At 43.4% G+C, this 21,699-nt stretch overlaps 1 protein-coding gene and 1 long non-coding RNA gene across 3 annotated transcripts in view; one reads left to right on the top strand and one right to left on the bottom strand.

Moving 5' to 3' along the window:
- SIN3A (SIN3 transcription regulator family member A) overlaps nt 1–18,763 on the bottom strand; it is a 173,174-nt gene extending 154,411 nt beyond the window's left edge. Inside the window, exon 1 of one of the 2 annotated variants that reach the window (XM_029574814.1) lies at nt 18,737–18,763. The gene's annotated coding sequence lies outside the window, so the exon portion shown is untranslated. Of the gene's footprint in view, nt 1–13,034; nt 13,167–18,736 lie in introns of those variants that run through there. The other variant, XM_029574813.1, reaches the window with a different exon arrangement.
- Nucleotides 13,510–17,437, top strand: LOC115074868. The gene is made up of 2 exons (XR_003852354.1): nt 13,510–13,646; nt 16,319–17,437. It is a non-coding gene; the product is annotated as an uncharacterized LOC115074868 (long non-coding RNA).
- Nucleotides 18,764–21,699: the final 2,936 nt, after the last annotated feature.

Here is a 21,699-nt window from a genome sequence, read left to right as displayed (position 1 = left end):
ATTAAGTCGGAGGGTGCACAGAAAAACAGTTTTTACTGCTTTTCTGTGCACTTTCCCGGTGCCCGGAGAAATTAACGCCTACCTTTGGGTAGGCGCTAATTTCTGAAAGCAAAATGTGCGGCTTGGCTGCACATTTTACTTACTGAATCGCGCAGGAATACCTAATAGGGTCATCAACATGGATTTGCATGTTGTGGGCACTATTAGGTTCAGGGGAGTTGGACACGCTATTACCCCTTACTGAATAAGGGGTAAAGCTAGCGCGTCGAAAACGTGCATCCAAATGCCGGCTAACAGTGCACTTCATCGGAGCGCACTGTACTGTATTGGCTTGTTTGAATGTCAAAGTGGCCCCTAACTACTACACTAATACCTAAACCTCACCTCAGGTTCCTAGGAGGGCCTCCCATAGAGATATAAATACCTACCTAGTGTGAGGGCATTAGGGCTCTCTCTCTCCTCAGTGGCCGATAGCAAACATGGTCGTCCCCCCCCAGTGGTTGAATGTAGGAAATACCACAATTCTGGCACTTATCTCAAAGTGCGAAAATGTTATCGCAATTTGCGGTAACTTAGCGCTTTGCATAGGTATTAGCGCAAATTGCATTAAACTGCCTATTACCATAAAACATGCCCCTTTTTCTATCGCATGCGATATTTAGTGCTTTGTTGGGAGGGCCAACTACCCAGACACCCTAGGATCAGCTCTGTATGTAATGTTATACTTGCACACTCACCTCAAGTTATATGCTTTCCAATCACAGCAATTAGGAGATTGCATTCCTAAACACTTTGATTAACAGTGGAAAGTAAGGAGCTAGAATTTTGAAGGAGCAATCCTGCCATATCACTGCTCATTCACCCAAATCAGCAGCAAAGTGTCTACCATTATGCCTCATTATTTTCAGTAAAAATACATAGATCCCAGGGATTGACGACAATCCAGGTTTAAACTCCAGCTAAATGCAAATAAAGATTCCAGGCACTTTACCTCCCACAACACAGCACCCCAATCAAGCCAAGATTATAGCAAACTCTGCTGTAAACCCCAATAAGAGCAAGAGTCGTAGTCCAGAGGCTGTAATATTCTTACCAAGCTTTCCACTTGAGAGTAAATTCTCAAAAGATGTAAAAATTACATTTTACTGACTGGTATTCCATAGTAGCTCACTAGCAAATAAACCTACTCCCAATAGGATTTCATTGTTCTCTAAGACTTTGGATTTTTAATAACCAGTAAAAGAAACCCCCATACAAAACAGAATTTTCACCTTAAAAAAAGGACTTATAGCTGGTATTTATTACTTTTTAGGTTTAAGAGTCTTGTCTAATCATCACAGAACTGTTTGTGTATATAGCATGAAGAACATTTTAAAAGGAATTAAAACCTTTCCTGAAACATATACCCATTTTGGTTCATGTTTTAAATCCAGGATATGGATCCCCATTGCAAAAATGAAGTCCATCTGAACTAAGTTTTGTTTCTAATTTTATTTCCACTGGAAGGCTGCGCCATAAATCCATCACCCTCTAAAGAAATATTTTCTATTATTACGGGAGTCTCTACCCCCTTTGAGCATCAAATCATGACCTCTTGTTCTATATTTTATTTCCACTGAAAAATGTTTTCTTCTGGAGCATTTATCCCAACATTCACCCTTTCTGTAGCCACCAATATATACTTTTAATCACTTTTAGCTCTCTATCCAAGAACCCAGCTGAATCTCACAAACACAAAGTACTACCTGCCACAACACTGACAAAATTCATTTCTAGTAAAACCTGGATACTACCTACCAGACAGATTAATGTGCATTTAAATTTGGCTCTAGCAGTTAGAGCCAGGGCTTGTTTTGCAGTGTTATATCATTTTGGTGCTTACAGCAGTCTCAAAAATATTCAGCAACATTGCAAGACATTTCTGCTACAATCAAAGCCCAAATGGAATAACCCAGTGGCAAACCTGGACTCAACTCCTGGGTTCAAGCTTATCCTTGGACTTGGCCAAATTCACAGCCCTTGGGAGGGAGAGGGAGTCTCATCCATCACCCAACAATGACACCTAGTGGCCAGATTCAGGCTGCATGATACCAGGTTTCCAAAGCATCCGAGGTCCCTAGCCAGAGACAGTCATTGCAATGAATGACTCAGCTAACTGGGAAGGTGCAGAAGGAATGATGAATAAAATAGGGGAAAAACCCAGATAACTGTGAATGAAGGCTCATGGCACTGTAGCCCAATAAAGAGTGATTCTAATTCAGCTAGAAGCCCAAAGGGGGAGAAGAAACTGCCAAGTGAAAACACAAAAATAAAAAAGGTAGCTTCTCAAAGTGTATAATTTTCAGAAATATTTCTAAGTTCTTGAATTGTTAAGCTGTAAAGTGGATGCTTAAGCCATGAGAACTCTTATCATAACTGTTTAAATGCACACACATGCAAACATTTTTCTCCTCTAGCCACATACCCAAACTGCAGGTAGCAGCAGAAGAATTTGACAGGTAAGAGATGCAGGAGTCCCAATTTAGCAGACAAAAGCCCAAAATGTTTTGATGCAAATATTGTTCATATAACTCCTTAGATAAGTCACAATGTAGTACAAGTTCTTTTCCAAAAAAAAAAAAAAAAAAGCACTAAGCTTTTGTCTAAGTAGCTTCAGAGAGGGAAGGGCCAAACTGTAATGTGCAGTTCAAAGCAGCAGTCAGCCAAGGCAGCAAAGGAAGATGATGTAGCCCATCCTCATAAGTGTTTAATTGGGCAGACCCTCTGCATCTCGAAGAGGTAGACAAGAGATTTCCCACCACTGTCTCCAATGCCAGCTCTACCTGTTACTGCTGAGATCGACGGAAAGGAATGGAGTTGGAATGGCTCGCCCCCCCCCCAAACCAAAAAGGTGTTCCACTATCCACTGCTCCTGCTGTGTCTTGGGGATGGGGAGCAGTAATCATGGAGGCAAGTGGAGTCGGACTAGAGAAAGGACTAGGAGGGGAGGAATAGCAAGTGAGGGGAGAGGGAGACTGAGTGAGGAGTATTGATGGGGATGGGAATGGAGGGTGTAATAAGTTAGGGGTCTCGGGGAGCAAATTGGAAGAGACAGTGAGAGGACTGGTTCGTGAATGAGGATATTGAAAGGAGTGAGACAAGCAAGTGTGAGGATCAATGTCTAAGGGACTAGTGTGAGTGGCTCATTCCTTCCTTCCTTTCCTGACCCCAGAGATCACCCTCTTCCTTCTATGTCTCTAGCCCCTCCATTCCTTATCCCTCTAATCCTACTGTCCAAAATCCTCTCTTCATTTTCCTCTCCCCCATATCTAGATCCCTTTCCCTCCCGCACCAATCATTAAGATTTACTGGACAGAAGTGTCAGAAAATAACTTTATAAACATTTCTGTGTCAGAATGTTATACTTCATTAAAAAATAATATACAAAATAACGCAAAGTTTGCCACGATCTTGACAAATCTGCCACAGGAAAACTGGGACGCTGTTATTATGCAAATATCTCTTTACTGGAACAATTCTAGGCTAGCTTTTGGGAGCTATATACTCCCTTCATCAGGTCAAATCTAAGAGGGCCATATCCAGACACACTCCAGATAGCAAAGTTAGCCAGAGAAGCCTATCCGACTAACTTTGGAGGTATATTTAATAGCCAGCTATATTCAATAGTGCGGCTAACTTTAGGATAGCTCATTAGTCCGACCAGTCAGCTAAGTCATCTGGCTAACTTTGAATATTGAGTTAGCCGGTTAACAACTCTCAGTTTGCCCTTGAATGCCCCTAACTTACAGGCCGATACAGTACAGTGCGCGCCGGTGGAGCGCACCTTTAACCCGCGTTTGGACACGCTAGCTTTACCCCTTATTCAGTAAAGGGTAATAGCACATCGAAAACTCGCATCCAACACCCCCCCCCCCCCCCCAAAACTAATAGCGCCCGCAACATGCAAATGCATGTTGATGGCCCTATTAGTTATTCCCGCGCAATTCACTAAGTAAAATGTGCAGCCAAGCCGCAAATTTTACTTTCAGAAATTAGTGGCTACCCAAAAGGTAGGCGTTAATTTCTGCTGGCGCCGGGGAAGTGCACAGAAAAACAGTAAAAACTGCTTTTCTGTGCACCCTCCAACTTAATATCATGGCGATATTAAGTCTGAGGTCCCAAAGTAAAAAATAATTAAAAATAAAAAAATAAATAAAAAATGTAAAATCAGCCTGCAGCTTGAAAACCGGATGCTCAATTTTGCCGGCGTCCGGTTTGCAAACCTGTGGCTGTCAGTGGGTTTGAGAACAGACGCCGTCAAAATTGAGCGTCGGCTGTCAAACTCGCTGACAGCCGTCGCTCCTGTCAAAAAAAGAGGCGCTAGGTACCGCGGGCCCTAATTTGAATATTTTGTTTTTGCGAATCGCGTGCACAGGACAGTGACCTGTGCGCGCGCCGGGAGAGCTCCCGCGAACTTTACTGTATCGGCCTGTTAGCCAGCTAAATTCTGTCCCCCTAACTTGTTAGCTGCCTATATTTTAGCCGGATATGTTCCCAAATATTCATTTAGCTGGCTAATTTATGAATTAGCTAATACTTTTCCACATGGACCTCAGAATAATTTAGGGAACGTCAGTGTCTCTTGTTGTTCATAACATTTTACATCAGCACAGAATAAAATAAAGCCCATGCTTAAAGTTTAAAAGAGAAGCATTTCACCATTGCTCCTTGCAACTTGAATTACTAATAAAATGGATTAAAGATAAATCACCACACAACAGTTAGTTTTTTTTTTAATTAAGGAAAACTTGTTCCTGTCTCAATAGCCAAAAACATAATCCACACACACACACACTGATCCATTCCTTGCTTTGACTTCTGCAACCTCTGGCTTGCACATAAAATCCATTCAGAATGGAACAGGAAAAACAAAAATGTCTTTCCCACAAGTCTCACTTCTCCTACAGTAATAGTGGTGATCAGAGCAATAGTTTGGCTGTTTCTTGGTTATACTACTTTTTTTTGTTATTTCTCTTTTCTTTAACTTAACTTTATCTCTTTTCTTCCAGCTACCTAAGCTTCCAAGTTCACGGTCCTCGTTTAATGTAACTTTGTCTTTTCCTTTACCTAATTATTTTTATCCTTGTTCGATGTAAACCGTCCTGATATGGTATTTAACCATGAAGGTCGGTATAGAAAAATGTTAAATAAATAAATAAAATAAATAAATAAATACTACTGTCTCACTTCACTGTTCTGTATTGCTAAGGCTCCCTTGAATTTTCTACCAACATTTTAGCATATTTTAGTCTTAAATGGTGTGTGTATGTGCATCTTTTATTATGGCACAATCACTACGGAGCACTAATGTGATATAATATATGTTTATGTGACATGTAATAAAGGATAAACATTTTTGAAAGGTGATATTGAAGATAAATTTAAATTGATATTGTATATTTATGGTAATACTTTGGGAGTCCCTAAGTGTGTTGGATTGTGCATCTTTCATTATGACCACAGTTCATTAAAGACATGTAGGGAAGGTGTACTGCCAATGGTTGATACAAACATGCCAATGGCATGCTATACACTAATGCCAATTTTTTTTCCCCCTCACAGATGGCTGAAAATGATGTTCTTCCTGGTTCAGGGCCACTTCTTTCCAGCCCTGCAGCCAATTCTCCTCATTCAGGCTCCCAGCACCAACTTCTAGCTGATGGAACAACCCGGCATTTGGGGGTTTTTTTCCCCCAGTCTTCGAAAGGCGTAACAAAAAGAGGTGTTGGCAATCTTGTATAGGAGTGATACCTCTTCTAGGGAACTGTGTAATTCTTGCGGCTGCCCCTCTAAAAAACTCAGCAGTGGAGACAGCCCAGAAAAGAGTCAATGGTCTGCATCAAAAACCCTGTGCCTTTCTACATATATTACATGGGGGGGGGGGGGGGGGGGGTATGAAAGGGCAATTCAAACACGTCAAAAGGTATAAATAATGCTCCAGAAGCAAACATTTTTCAGTGGGAATGAAGCTCCAGAACAAGAGGCCATGATTTGAGACTCAAAGGGGGGTAGAGACTTGGCTAATATTATAAAATATTTCTTTAGAGGGTGATAGATTTATGGAGCAGCCTTCCAATGGAAACAAACACAGTAATTGAATTTAAGAAGGCACAGGATAAATGCAGAATCCTTAGCTGTGAAGAAGGGAAGGAAAAACCAAAAGATCAATTCTTGTCTGTGGCATTACAAATGAAAGTAAACTAGGGTGACTGGATGGGCCTTTAGGATTTTATTTGCCATCAAAATCTGGCTTTTTATGAAGCCTGTTCAGAAATAAAATTAAGACTCATTCTATGAACATGAGAGAAAAAGCTTAGTAAGTCAAGCGCAAAGAGTTCATGAAGATTAAGTTTTAGGTATCCTCTATGAGCGTAAGAATGACACCCTGTGGGTAAATTGTGTCCATCTCTCTGTGAGCTAGTATCAACGGGGAAACCACTAAACATGTTTAATTTCATTTTTGACTTGTACACAGCTAAGAGTAAAAAAAAGATACATTCCTGGGGTAGGAAGCAGCAGTATCAGCCCCAGCTGAAAGGAGGAGCCAGGCAAGTCCCAGGGTGGGAAGATTATAGCACCCACAGCCTAGAGCCAAGCCCAAGCCAATGGACCGAAGAAGGGACAGTAATGAATAGTCAAAAAAAAAAAAAAAAAAAAAAAAAAAAAAAAAAAAAAAACAACCTAGCAAAATATCAATTTTTAAATTAAAAGAAAGAAAAAGGTTTCCTTATCTGTAAACAGGGTTCTGAAAAAGCGAAGGAGGAATTAGCCATTGCGGATGGGTGACATATGATGGAACTGACTCTGACCCAGCTTTCTGATTTTAGACTTCCCTCATGAGCCCCTGCTCTCTTCCAGAGCTTATACTTTAGCAAGGTACTCTGCTCAGGGAGGTAGATAGGTATTACGTATGGTTACTTCATCCTGCTGTCTATGAAGAACCTTGTTTACAGATAAGCAAACTGGAATTAGGTATGATGAGCGGAAGTCCCAAGTTGAGGTTATAAAGGGGAAGAATTTACCTAAGATAATCTGGTCCCACCAAATGGAGGAGCACGGGACCTCACCCTGCCTTGGTGAAACCCTGCACCAATCATCTCCAAGGGAGATGGCCCCAAAAGAGGTCATTTGCATCATTTAGGTTCTCTTTCCACACCTGATCCTGGTCTCACACTTCTGCACCATGCTCAACCCCTGACCCGAGGCCGATCTGGTACCTGGCACCACAGGGAAGAGGATGCTTTCTTGTGCATGCAGGAACAGAGAGCAAACCCTCTCGATTTCCGGCTCTGAGATTCCAAGGCTGCCTTGCTCTTGAATAAACTCTGCTCCACAGCCCCGTGCCAAAGACTTAAGGCTCTTACCTGCCAGGGCTTGAGAGGCTTCATCCTCCAAGTGTGGTGCTGCTGTGCCCTAGAGGACTTCCAACCACATAACAGTTGGAGGAGTCATGGTTTTGACCCAATAGCAATAGCCATCAGAAGGTGGATCTGTGATGGACCTCCAGCATCCACTAACAGCAAGCTTCTTGGCCTTTAACTTTTCCACACTCATCCAATCCAATGTTTTGTTTGTTTTTAAACTTAAAAAGGTTTTGTTTTAGGAGCTGCAGAGGCCATGGCAAAAAAAAGAGAAGCAATGAGGTAGCACAAAGACACTAAGGCCAAAAATAAAAAATATTAAATAAGAGACTGAGATACATCTGTAAGATAGCTCAGATGAAGAAACACCGAAGAGCTCGTGAGGCAGTATACGCACATGGGAACTCTCATGCAAGCCCAGTGAAGTCTTTACTGAGCTCTGAGACCTGGGTCCGTGTCGGTGACATCGGAAGACGTCACTCAATTTCTGCACACTTGTCAATGAAGAAATTGAAAAAAAAAAAGTTTTTGCAACAACCCCCGCCCCAAATCCCATTTGGCTCCTAAGAATTCCGGTTGATGTTGAAGCTTCCAAAAACACTGCTACTTCTCCCTATAGACCTTAACATACTTTGAATCTATCCATTGCTTTATCACATGGTTTTGCTACCTTGGAATCATCAAATATAATCCCCTAGAGTAGGGGGAAGCAGTGCATGCAAACAGACTGCATGCTTATTCATTGTGGAGATCCAGAAAAACCAGCCCTGTTTGTAGTACTCCAGACCTGGAGATGCCTACCCCTGTCTTCAAAGTCTCTCCCCTGATTGGTGCACATCGATACCTCACCCCAACCACATTCATAGGGCTTTATTTTTCCTGGTAATTTCTATGTTATAAAAAAATTAATCAATGGAAAAATGACTTGTTATAAAACACATACCAAAAAAAATCAGTAGAAAAGTCATTTTCCACTTTTCTTCTGTTATAATGTTGAAATTCCCAGTCACATCCAGCACATGTTCCACACTCTGGCTCATAAGAGACATGCTGCTCAGTATGTAGGAGCCACAGGTACAGGCCCCCAACGGGACCATTAGGGCTGAACAATTAGAAGCCCCATGGCTTCTATAGGCCAAGCACTCTTCATCTTCCTCAGTTGCAGCTCCACTCTCCAATCCATGAGAACAGCAGCACACCTAGCACTGTGCACTTCAAATGTGGCTGTCTCTATAGTCTCCCCCACAAAGATCAAATTGCTCTTTTTCCATCCAATTCATAGGGGAAGAAAGTCAGACAGAAGGTGGACTTAGGAAGGCAAAACAAGAGAGAATTGCATATTGGTTTTGGGGTTTGTTTGTTTGTTTGGGGGGGGGTTTTGGGGGGGGGGGGGGGAAGAGGAAGACTGTACAGGGAAGGATGGTAGGAGAAAGGAAGGCTTGGCACGGCACTGGGATGAACAGCTATGGATCTCTCCCCCACCTCAGGGTGGTCACTGTGCTGCTGCTAAAAACAACAAAAGTCTGTGAGGCTGGGGTCAGTTGAGTTTTTTTCCTCTCCTACCTCACTTGCCTGGCACTCTAGCATCTTGCAGATGATGTATTTTTTGACACCTTGTCCAAAAACATTGCTGACTCCTGTATTAGTGTCTTCATAAATATCTCAAAAAAAGTCTAGATTGTTAAATTCTAACTTTCCTGCTACTCTGGATCCTCTTTCCCTCACTTCCAAATTGTTTTCTACACATACTGCTTCATAAACCCCATCTCCTATTAGAGATCAAAATTAGACAATGAAACCTTTATTTAAATGTTTTTATATACCGATAACCGTTTGCACATCGTATCGGTTTACATAGAACAGATAATTAGTGAAAAGTTACATACAAAAAAAGAAACATACAAAAAGGAAGCACCAATTCAAATAATACAATAAAGCTCCACACTGAATATTCACGAAATGTATTTGCATGAATTGCGTCTACTGCATTCATATTCTTTCTGGATATCCTGCAAACCTGACCAACTCACGGCCCTGCTCTGTTTTATTGATAATTTGCAAAATCCATTCAGCTAGCAAAAGAAAAAAAATAAATTAAAAATTATGCAAAATCTCTCTCATGTATATTCATTGTGGTTATCCTGAAAACCCAACTGACAGGCCGATACAGTACAGTGCGCTCCGACGGAACGCACTGTTAGCCGGCATTTGGACCCGCTAGCTTTACCCCTTATTCAGTAAGGGGTAATAGCGCGTCCAAATGCATGTTGATGGCCCTATTAGGTATTCCTGCGCAATTCAAAAAGCAAAATGGGCAGCCAAGCCGCACATTTTGCTTTCAGAAATTAGCGCCTACCCAAAAGGTAGGTGCTAATTTCTCCGGGCACCGGGAAAGTGCACAGAAAAGCAGTAAAAACTGCTTTTCTGTGCACCCTCAGACTTAATATCATGGCGATATTAAGCCGGAGGTCCCAAAAGTTTAATAAAAAAAAAAAAAAAAAAAAAAATTTAAAATGGGCCCGCGGCTGTCGGGTCGAAAACCGGATGCTCAATTTTGCCGGGGTCCGGTTTCCGAACCCGTAGCTGTCATCGGGCTCGAGAACCTGACGCCGGCAAAATTAAGCGTCGGCTGTCAAACCCACTGACAGCCGCCGCTTCAGTCAAAAAAAGAGGTGCTAGGGACGCAGTAGTGCCCCTAGCACCTTTTACCGCCGGGCCTAATTTTAATAAATTAAAATACTGAATCGCGCACACAGGAGAGCGGGCGCTTGCCCGCTTTCCCGCGTTTTTACTGTATCGGCCCGTGAGTGAGGGTCTTCTAGGGCAAGCCTAAACATCTTAAAGAAATACAAAAACTTACTTGCATGTGGTGTTCTAATTTACAGGCCATTGCAATAAAAACACGCTAAAAATGGAAGCTTGTTTTCCTAACACGCCCATCCACCTCTCCTGGTGGATGCTAATGAACTGCTGCATTAAAAAGGACATGCTAAGGGAAATTGTGCATCCCTAGCATCGGACGCCCAGGAGATGTGGGTGTGTGCAGGTTAGGGAAACAGACGCTCATTAGGAGTGTACATTTTATCCCATGACAGCTAACTTTTGACCAGCGCAATATACACGCACAATACACACAGCCTGGAGCGTGTATACTGTTCTCCCACTTTTTTTTTCAGGCAAGCCTTTTTAATTTTGCATGGTGCTGCTTTCTGCGGTTCCCACCTACTTAATATAATCATGATACTACTATGGTTCCTCCTACTTAGTATCATGATAACACTAAGTCCACGGAAAAGCATTTTTTTATTTTTAGTTTCAGCCCTTGACATGTGGAAAGACTTTACGTCTGCTCAGGGCCAGGCGTAAAATTTTCTGTATTAAGAAGTGCATGTTGGACAAATGGCAATTTTGTAAGCTGGAGCTATTAGCCTCATCTAAATGGCATTTACATGTCATGAGTGCTATTTTATTTATTTACTTATTTAAAAAGTACTTATATCCCACTACTTCCAAAGAATATGCTCAGCACACTAATCCCATTACAGCATCTAGAGTTATTCTAGCACATCCAACTATGTGTCAAGATGTACGCTAGGCACTGGCCTCTTAAAATGTAAGGGCTGTGTAAGAAATGGTGTTCAGAGAACATTTCAGTGCTCACATGTCAATAATCATTGAGGCAAGACCACAAAAATCTAGTTATTGTCAAAGAGGATTACATCATAAAGTCTTTGCACTTGACCATCAGGACTAAGAACTGCCCCCTCTTCCTCTTGGCGATTACAATTCCCTGTTCCTCTCCCCCCCCCCCCCCTTTTTTTTCTTATGGTGGGCATAACTTTTATCTTTGTAGTTTATTTTACCTTGTTTGTTTGTATAGTTCTTACCTTCATGCTATTCTTGTATTATGTCACTGCACAATGATATAAAAGTGAATAAAGAATAAATTTTAAACATGGTGTTTGTGTATTTTCATATTCCTACTACATATGTTTTCTACTGCGATTTGGAGGCTTTATATTATAGGTGTACAGACAATAAGAAACTGAAGTGCAAGTTTGCCTTCATATCCATTTCATATTTTGTAACTGGAAATACTTTAATTTTTAGACAAACATCAAACTCAATATCGACATTACACATAAGTTGAGCAGTACTTACTAAGCATTTTTCTTTCCATAAGCACAAAATGGAATACAATCTTTAGAAAATATCAATTATATCCTATCGTCCTGGTTCAGTGCTCTCCAGTCTCTCCCTACTGTCACCAAGCTAACTATGCAATTGCAATAAGTTGTCAGGTCAACCGCAGGAGCGAGAAACCCTAAGTTTTCGCTATAATAAAGTGTAATTACAGCACAAGCTCACTATGGGAAAAGCACATGGAAATAACCGGAGATGGCTTGTAGGATGCACGCACCTCCTCCACACAGCACAGACCATTTGATTTTCCAAGAACTTTCCATTCTTTTGTAGCGCACTCGCATTCAGCCCAAACTAGAAGGGAACTAGCGTGTCCTGCCCGAGCGCTTATCTTGTCACTCGGTGGCTCCTGAACGTGATCCTCAGGTCGCCACGTGTATGCACAGAGCCCCCCCCCCCCATCAGCTTGCCTTCCCCTCGGCTCGCTGCATGGTAAGGTCCCAGCCCGCCATCGCCGCCTTCTCGCGGCTGCACTGGGACCCGGCGCGATTCCGTCTTGTGAACATGACGAGCGGGTGCCTGGGACGGAGGGGGAGGAGCAACGCGCAGCCAAAAGCAGGAGCAAAGCGAGCAGCGCCAACTCAGTGCAGGCAGCCGGCACCGGAGACCTTCCGGAAGAGACGTCCTGGCAGATCGCGCCCCACATCCTCCCCGAAGGCGGTACCGGCTGCCTTTGCCGAAGGGACTATCCCACGGGGGGGTGGGCTAAGTTAAAATGACTGCTAGCTCGCGCCAGAAAATGCTGACGTCTCTACGCGGTGGTGCTTACAGTAGATCCGCTCCCCCTTTCCCCTACCAAATCCTGGCGCCGGACGAACCACCACATCCTTTCAACGCGGACTGCAAGAAACTCGCCTACAATCCCCTCCCTCGCACCACACCAAGCGGGAGGGAGTCGGCACCAGCGCATGCACGCAGCCAACATGAATACCCGCGGAAAGCGAGACAAATACACACATCCCGGGCGGCACGGGCGCCAGGCGTACACCGGCGCGAGACCCCCTAGCGCGCGCGCACAGCTACGGCAACCGGCGCGAGATAAATAGTGGAGACCCCCCCACGCCGGCACGAGGCACATGCGCGCGTGCTAGCGAACGCCGAGCAGCAAAGCACCGGCACCACTGCGAGACGCAGAGCCCCCCCCCCCCCCCGGCATCTGCGCGAAGCGCACACACGCGGCAAACAGGGCAGCAGCAGCGGGGGCTCTGAACTAGAGCGCGAGGACTCGACTTGGCTGAGGGGCGCGAGATAACCCGGGGTATCTTCTGCGGGCACATGAGGTGCTCGAACACTCAAAACTATCTTCAAGCCTGGAGCAAGGGGAGGAAAACGGTGAGGTCTCCCCGCCCTCCTTTCGTGGCCGTAACGATAGTCAATACTCCGGGAGGGCTCTACCTCCACCCCCTTTCATTTTTCTTTTCACGTACTCACCTCAGAAGTCACCCTCGCCACGGCGGCGCTGGAGCTTTTTCCCCGACGATCCCCCAACTACTGGAAACTCCCGGGATCTACGGCGAGGGTTCCTACCACCAGCTTTAAACCAAACAAAAACAAAATCCCAGCGGCAAAAAATTCCGACGGGTGAAAAAAAAAAAGCGGACCGATAGAAAAGGGGGAGGTGCGGGGCCTTGGAGATTCTGCTGTAGGTGGGAGGCCGCGGCCTGCGGGAAGCCGCCAGCCCAGCACCGTAAACAAGCAGCAGCATACACTGCGGGAACCGGAAACCTTAACCACAAACTTCCGCAGAGCCGGAGAAAAAATATCCCGGGAACTCCAAAACTAGAAGGAAGATGGAGTAACCGTCTCTCGCCCGCTCCACTGTCACCCGGGAAATCCCGCCTCCTTCCAACTCTGACTGGCCGCGCTGCAGCCAGAGGTGTGGGCGGACGATACCCCTAGCGCCATTGGACAGTTCCGCCGTCAATCGGCAGCTCTCTGGCTGCCCCTGAACCTCTCCGCCTATCGCAATCCAGTTTCGAAGTCTAGTACCCGCCCTATTCGGAGATTCGATTGGAGATCGGAACTTAAGGTAAACCCGCGGAGGTAAGGGGTGTCCTATGAAACGTTCGTAAATGAAAGACGCCTGCCCACTTAAGTGACTGACAAATTTTATGGTGGACCCGCCCCATCCAATCTCATTGACTGTCGTAACCACGTGAGCGGAGCGTGCATCACTCCCCCCTATAGTCTCCGCCCCCTGGGAGTCCCGTTGAATGTTTACATCCGCAAACAAGTAGATGGAAACATTGAAAGATTTTCTATTTATGGATAACCTGACCTTATATTTTACTAATAAAAAAAGCTAGAAGAGTAGGGAAGCCAATATGAAGTACTACCCTGGGATCTGCACGATAGGAAAGGTATTGTTTCCATCTCATTTTTAACAAAGTATTCAGTTACTCCATCAGATCCTTCAGAGAATACATTTTTTGGTAAGCAGCAGCGTCTAAAAGTGAACTCTCTTTTAGACGCTGCTGCTACTGTTCTGCTACTTTTCAATTATTTTGTTTAAGCAGGTTCTCCCACGTTGTATTCGCAAGCTTAAGCTCTAGCTAAGTAGAAAGTATACGTTTCAACAAAAACAAAGCAAAGTTTATCAACAGTCCATATTTAGACAAAGTGGAATCAGCCATAGTACAGATGATAAAATGTTAAATTGAAATGTTTTTCCTGCAAACCCAAATGATATTAACTAGAACTTGCAGCATAAAAACTGTAAAGTCGCATACAGATCACGTTACTGTTTATCATACGAAAAAGAATGCATTTAAAGATGCACTAGTTTATTCAGTTATGACAGCAGATGAGTTTAGCTTTAAATATGCTTCTAGTTGAAGCCTACCAGCATATAGTGATGCGTCAAGTTATTGAATGTTTAGCCTCAAACAAATGAGATTCGCTTTCTTTGGCTTAAATCTGGACACCTAGCTAATACCACATCTGGCACAATGAAAAAAAGACAAATTATACTGTCCTGTTTCATAAACAATATTAAATAGTCTGACAGCCAGAACATAAGGCTTACATGATCTGGCATTTTATTTTGATTTAGGTATGCAAGGCAAGTCCACAGCAAGACACTTATTCTTTCTTTCAACAGACCTGGTTACTGGAAGCTGCAGAATTTAGTTTAAAGAAAGTACATTGCTTTCCAAAGTAAATTTGATAAATAGTTAAACTGAGGAAGATGCATTTCCCTGCAAGGTCTATTGTTAATTATGACACTCTATCCAAGGTAAAATTGACCAGCCTTTACAGAAGATAGCCCCAATCTACATTGTGAGGGGTAATAGAGCCATGCAAATCATTTAATGACCAAAGAAGTCCAATAAGTCTCTTGTTTTACTATAATGTGATCTTGAATGTACAGATCACATTTTTCATATTGCATTGATTACTATGCATGTTAACAGTCACTTGGTCTATGGACATTCAGGTTATATATGGGAAATTCTGAATCTAATGTCGGTATAGAAAAACAAATAACTATATATAAATGTGATAGGGTACAGCCCCTTCCAAATGCAGAATCTTTCAAAACCAGAAACCCTTACAGACATCCTGAGATGGGAACCCCTGTGTTATCATGAAAGTTAAATATGAATGTGCACATATTGTTGATATCATAAAAAGTCAAAATGGTTTGTGCCTCACACTGGACAAGGAGAACATCCATGAAAAGTTAAAAAAATTAAGGCTTACTATCTTGACAGCGTGGAGGATGGATAAAATCAATGATTTACAATAGAAGATATCCCTCTTTCAAGTGCAATTTGACATGGATGTTATGTTATAAAAATTGTGATGCAGAGCTATCCAGTCCCCTTCATAAGGAAGGGTAGTACATCATGATATTTGAGTTAATTTCAGTTAAAATTTGCTGGATGGGACATAAAAAGGTGAGTATGTCATCATAATGTAAGCCATACAAACCAATCTAGTCTACCAGTTTTACTGTTTTAGAGGTTAGTTATCTATGAAACCAAGTTGTAACTGACCATGCTCTATTAAGATATGAATTATGATGGTAATACAAATGCATGTTAAACCATCGAACAATCTAATTTAGTGCTAGACCACATTCACCTGCTTGTTACTTTACTCTTAAAATATTCCTCTCCTCCCCCATGTTGTAATTAATCTGAAATTCACTTGTATATTCAAATAGTTTTCTGCCTTTACCTGCTCATTTTGTTTTGATCTAGAACCTGCTGAAATGTATTAAAATAGCAAAAGTTTTATCAACTTTTGTTTTTTTGTCCTTTATTTCCTTGCATTCAACGGGATTAATAGACAACCATACTAGTACTTTATCCAAAATATTATACAAATTATGTAACGCTTTCTATGATTATTTCTAGTTTATCTCCTATATATGACCTAAGCACCCTTAATACAGCCTCAATTTTCCTTATTAAATGATGTCAATGCTTTTCGTTTTCAGATATACATTAAGAAAGTTCTTAAATATTTCATTTTTTCTGTATTACTATAGAATATATTTATGGATCTGAATTGTTTTCTTTGTATATATGAAATGAAAAATTATAAAGGTGGAAAAAAATATTATACAAAAAACGAGCTATCTTACTGGTCGCCTAGAGAAAATCCAACTATGAATTGTTAACACAATCATTGTGTTTAATGTAAGCGTACCCCTGAGCCACCCAATATGATACAGTAAAAATGAATTATTTCCACTTTTGTACTTTTAGGAATCGTAACTTTGTTACCCCTGGCAACATTCCGAATTCAAGCCCGGAGCAGTTTACTCAAAGAAACCAGGAGTTACCTAGATCGAGGCAAGAGCTAGAAAATAAAGGCGGGCAGCTGAGCCGGGAGGATGACGGTCTCATTTTAACCCCTGCATTGTGATGCAGGCTGTAGCTAATGAAGCATGTGTCCGGAGCCGAGGAACAGCCTAACTCCTCCCCCTCAGTGAATATCTATATTCTCCGCTAAACCCAACCCCTAATTCAGGAAAGCAGGATGCCAGCACGAACACCAGCGGTGACTTTGTTGCATAAGAGGTTTTTTTCCCCAGCAACCAAAAATTGCAGTCGCCAACTCCTCTTCCGCCGCATTTACCATGCCCTAGGGAGACTGCCCCCCACATTTTTTTCCCTGTAGAACAGCGCCCCGGTACTAAGGCGCCGATCGTTTGTGGTTCACGGAGTACGACAGTTTTCCCTATGCCCCTCCTGCACGCAGGAAGCAAGGGATTACTGGCCCAGTCTTTGTTCTGAACCTCTCCCGCCCTCCAAATCTGCGGTGCCCAATAGGCAGAAAACGGGAAAAAAACACGGAGGTGGGACCAACTTCCGGGATGGCAAGGGATGGGCGGAGTTTAGCACGCGAGGACCCAACCAGCTGACTGAGGAACGAGAAGGCTCTCCCGCTCATTGAAAGAGGCGGGATCCAAGTTTAAACCCTCCCCTTTACATGAGCCTTATCTCACTCGAATCGTTCCTCTTTACCGAATTTGGACGCCCTTCCCCAAACTAAGGCGGAGCGCTAAAGTCTAAGTCTCTGCCCTCATGGGGGCAGAACCTTCTTTCGTTTCTTCCAATAAAAGCAAAGGAGGGTGTGACTACACTGGAGCTCCCCGCCTCCCACAGCAACTGAGGATGGAGAGGCGCTGACGCTATTCGAGGTTTTATTCACAGCTGCTTTTACGCTACTGTTTTGAAGTACAAATTGGACGAAGCGTTATTGGCGTAGCTCTAGCTGCGCTAGTGCCCGCTCAAGTTGTAAACAGTGTCTCTTCTACCGGTAGGAAAAAGGCGCGGGGAAGAAAAAAAAAAAAAAAAAAAAGGTAAATCCAGTTTGTTCCTCCAGATTTACCAGGATATCATCACGTAAAGAGAACCGAAGCACGAGAGTGACTGGCTAGCTGTAATCCATCCTCAAGACTCCTAGTGAGCGCAAATCCACGATGACCACCCGAGAGTGGTCGTATCCTGCCAGCCATTGTGATGCCTCAACGCGCCAATCAAGCCCCCTCCCAACATTAAAGATATACAGTATTTGCCCAGTAAGGCTAGGAACCTTATTTTTTGGTTAGCATCTTGCAAAACGTAAGCGCATTCGCTATCGCCAAGATCCATCCCAGAAAGGCAGCTATTCTAAGTCATGGAAAAAGCACCGTAAGAAGCCTTCACCCGGGAGGCAGGGTTATAACTACTCCTATAATACAGCCGCTAGCTAACTTTCTCTCTCCTTCACACTAGATCTCGCTTACAGTCACCAGACAAAAAATAAAGCACGTGAACATAAGCTATAAACAAAATATATAAACATTTAGAAAACCTATGCAGCAGATCGTACCACCTGTCAGCATTATTGCTGCAACAACAGGGTATCGACTAGTTCAAATCTGGCGGAATGCAGCTTCCATGTTTGCTACGCGAATACTTTAAAGTCGAGTTTCAAATCAGGAAAGGCATTTTCCAACCATTCGGGGTACTGATCTAATAAGCCTTCTACAATGAATAGGCTCAGGGCACGCAGAGAGACATCCGGCTGTTTGCCGGGGTTCCCTAGGGCTCTAGTTGAAGAAATCTTTGTCGACTGGGGGGCAGAGAAACTGGGACGGAACGGGAAAACAAGCTTTTATTACTTTCCACTGAAAAGAATAATGGTATATCATTTGGATCACACATGCAAAATTAGGTGCATCGGTTAGCAGTTCACCTTCCGTTTAAAAATAAAAAGATTTTTTTATTTTTTTAAATCCTAACTCCAAGCCAAAGCATTGAACCTCGCAGTGTACCTACAAAATAGGGGTAACCGGTGCAAGAAACCTACAATTTTCTCGGCTCGCTCCAGCGCAGAGCTTTGTTTATGCTATCGGGAAAAAAAAAAAAGAGCATTGAAGCACCTTCTTTCCCCCTCCCCCCGGAAACTGCCTAAAACGGAGTGCAATGTCAAACGAGCACGGGCGGAACCAGCAGCTCAGACGTCGCCGAGCGAGCGAGAGGACGGGAGGCAGAGTGCCGTCGGAAACGGGCTTCTCTCTCGGCCACGATACGAAAACGGGAGCGAAAACCAGAAGACGTCCCTCCTTCCCTTTCCGGCTTCCTATTTCAGCCTCTTCTGCAAACTGATCCGATCCTTCGCCCCTTTCCTCCTACCCTTAGAGGAAAGTCCGACTTGCTCTTTCCTGCAACCTCACACCGACTTGACAGGGGACAATTTAACTTAAAATCGAGTAGAAGGTGTAGTTATTTGGGGGGGGGGGGGGAATAAAAATTGAAAGCAGCTGTTACCTACCCTCAAAGCGCCAGGCGAGGCGAGCAGTCCTGAATGGATGGAAACGCCCCCCCGGGCCGCATTGGCTTCCATCGCAGTGTCGTCACCTTAATCCCACCCCCCCTACAAGAAGGAGGAGGTGGTGGTCTGGCCACAATAAGCAGGACACGCCCACTCCAGCCACCGCTCTTAAGCCTCGTACACGACCTCCGATCGTGCTGCTTACAGGGCCGGAGCTACCCAACGACCCACCAGCAGCTGGGCGGGGGGACGGCAAGAGACAGCTGTAGTCACAGCAAAGCAACAGGTCCTGACGGAATACAGAAACGCACCCAGGCACCACTTCCGCTCCACCTTTATCTAGGCACAGTTATACAGAAAATTCAAGTTCTGCTTTTCGCCATGGTTTTAATTTTGGAGTTTAGGCCTTATGATTTTTTTTTTCAAGCTGTTTGGCTTGCTTTATGTCTACGCTCCTGACCGGACCTGAGTTGGTAGCTTTCAGTTCCGTGCTGGTACCACGGATGGGGGAGAAAGCGCTAAAAAAAAAAAAAAAAAAAAGTTAGTACTAGTGATTCAGGGACTCCTCTTTGTTTCCGTTTGTCAGAACACTTTAGTAACCACTTTCTTCAACTCAGGGCAATTTTTAAAAATTGTATGCGTTTATCTCTCTAAAACGCCCATTTAAAAATGGCTGTGCCTTACTGTGGAAAAACTGAAAATACCTGTGCAATGAAAGAACATCATGGGGTCGATTTTAAGACCTGCGCGTACACATGAACACGTCGATTAATGAGCACGTCACTGTGCGCATGTTATAAAATACGATGTCCGCGTGCACATGCGCGCCGGATTTTAATGTCCGTGCGGGTGGCCCACAACTGAAGCGCACAGGGGAGGATTTTAAAATTATGCGTGGCAACTTGATCCCCTTTTCCCCAGTTCGTTAACCCTATCTTTCCTCCCTCGTCCCCTCTCTAACCTAACCCTACCTAGCAACAATTTTTTTTATTTTTATACTTACTACTCCTTGGGAGCAGAAGTAAACACCGCACGCCTGCGGGAGTGCATCTAATGGTGCTGTCCTGGCCCTTCCCGCCCAGACCACACCCATCCCTTTTGAAAGGCCCAGCACTTTGGCGCATAATGGGGGTTATGCATGTGGCTGGGCTCTTCTGAAAATGCGCACAGCACCTGCAGGGCCCGGCCCTGCACGTAACCCCCGGTAATTCACGCGCGCAGGGCTTTTCAATTTTATTTGCACATTTTTACCCATGGGAAAAAAGGATGGTTCCTGGGGGAATTCAAATTGATGTGGGTGCTTTTAACTGCAGATTGACTTGTACAAATAGCAGGTGCAAAATCCACAAATCCTCAGATACGTTTGTATCTACAGATTCCAATCGTTGGCATAGCCAGAAGTGATTTTTTTGGATGGGCACAAGGTTAACATAGGTGGGCTGTAGGCATGCAGGTCTCAGACCTACTAGTTGTATTCTTTTCTTATTGATAAATAATGCCATATACTGCACCCTACAATGGCTTTCTAAGTAGTTTGCAACAGCCATTAGGTGTGAAACTTTAAAACATTTTACCTCAATTATTCCAAGCACTTACCAGCATTCTATTAATCTCTGTATTAATTTTATATTTATTGAAGTTTATAAATGCATAAGTATATCATATAAAAAGCAAAGAAAACAAACAAACAGATACAATTAATCATGTAATAAAACAAAAATCAATGTATTCTTTCATGGATCCTTTTTGCACAAAGCCAGCAATTATAATTGCAATAAAATAGCAGTAATAATCAGAACTTGTGCAGAGCAGAGCTAGGTCAATTCACATTACAACCAACATGAAAAAAAAATATTAAAATTCTGGTGTCAACTCAGCAAAAAAATCCCTTCACTGCTAAACATTTTGTGAAGTAACACAAACTCTTGAAAAAAAAGACATCTAGAACCTTGCCATACCATACAATCACAGGACTAATTCTCAGGACTTAAATAACAGCAAGCTTATGAAAAAGCAGCAATGCAAATACTACACCAGGCTCTAGAACATTAGTCCATCGCCTACTGGAGTAACAGAAAAGATGGACTACTACAGAGCAACTAACACACTAACAGAAATACTGCACTTCAATCACACACAGTCTGATCTTTGTGTTTTTCTAATCAGTCGGTCTCTTTTATTTATTTATTTATTTATTTATAAACTTTTTAAATATACCGACATTCGTGGGTACATCATGCCGGTTTACAATGTAACAGAAAGACGGAAATTACATAAAACAGGGGTGGGGGAGATGGGAGCAGCAGGAAAGGAGGAGGAGAGAAGAGCAGGAGGAAGGTAAGGCAGGGAGGAAAGGCCAGTGGTGAAAGGGGGCCACCGGAGGGATTAAGAACTATAACATCGTAGTGTGAGCACTTGGCAAGAGGCACTACGGTCAACTTTGTACTTTTCCCTTGTCAGTCATTTCCTAATTCCTTTTTAGGGTCTCTTTTCTTATTCTATTTCTTCGCTTACTGTCTTCTTCCCTTCCTCACACACACACACACACATGCTTTCTCTCACAGACTCTCTCACACACAAGCTCTCACTCTCATATTCTCTCCCCCCCCTCTCACATTCTCTACCTATACACACACACAAGCTCTCACATGCTGTCCTATATACACAGGCTCTCACTCTCACATGCGCTACTATACACACACAAGCTCGAACTCTCACATGCTCTACCACAAACACAAGCTCTAATTCTCTCCCCCACCCCACCCCCACGCCCATTCTCACACACACTTGCACACCCAGGTTCCCATTCTCACAGTCAGATGCA

This window comes from Rhinatrema bivittatum, chromosome 13 (genome assembly GCF_901001135.1).
Source record: "Rhinatrema bivittatum chromosome 13, aRhiBiv1.1, whole genome shotgun sequence".
Lineage (NCBI taxonomy): Eukaryota > Metazoa > Chordata > Amphibia > Gymnophiona > Rhinatrematidae > Rhinatrema > Rhinatrema bivittatum.
This window is presented reverse-complemented; position numbering and strand designations above follow the sequence as displayed.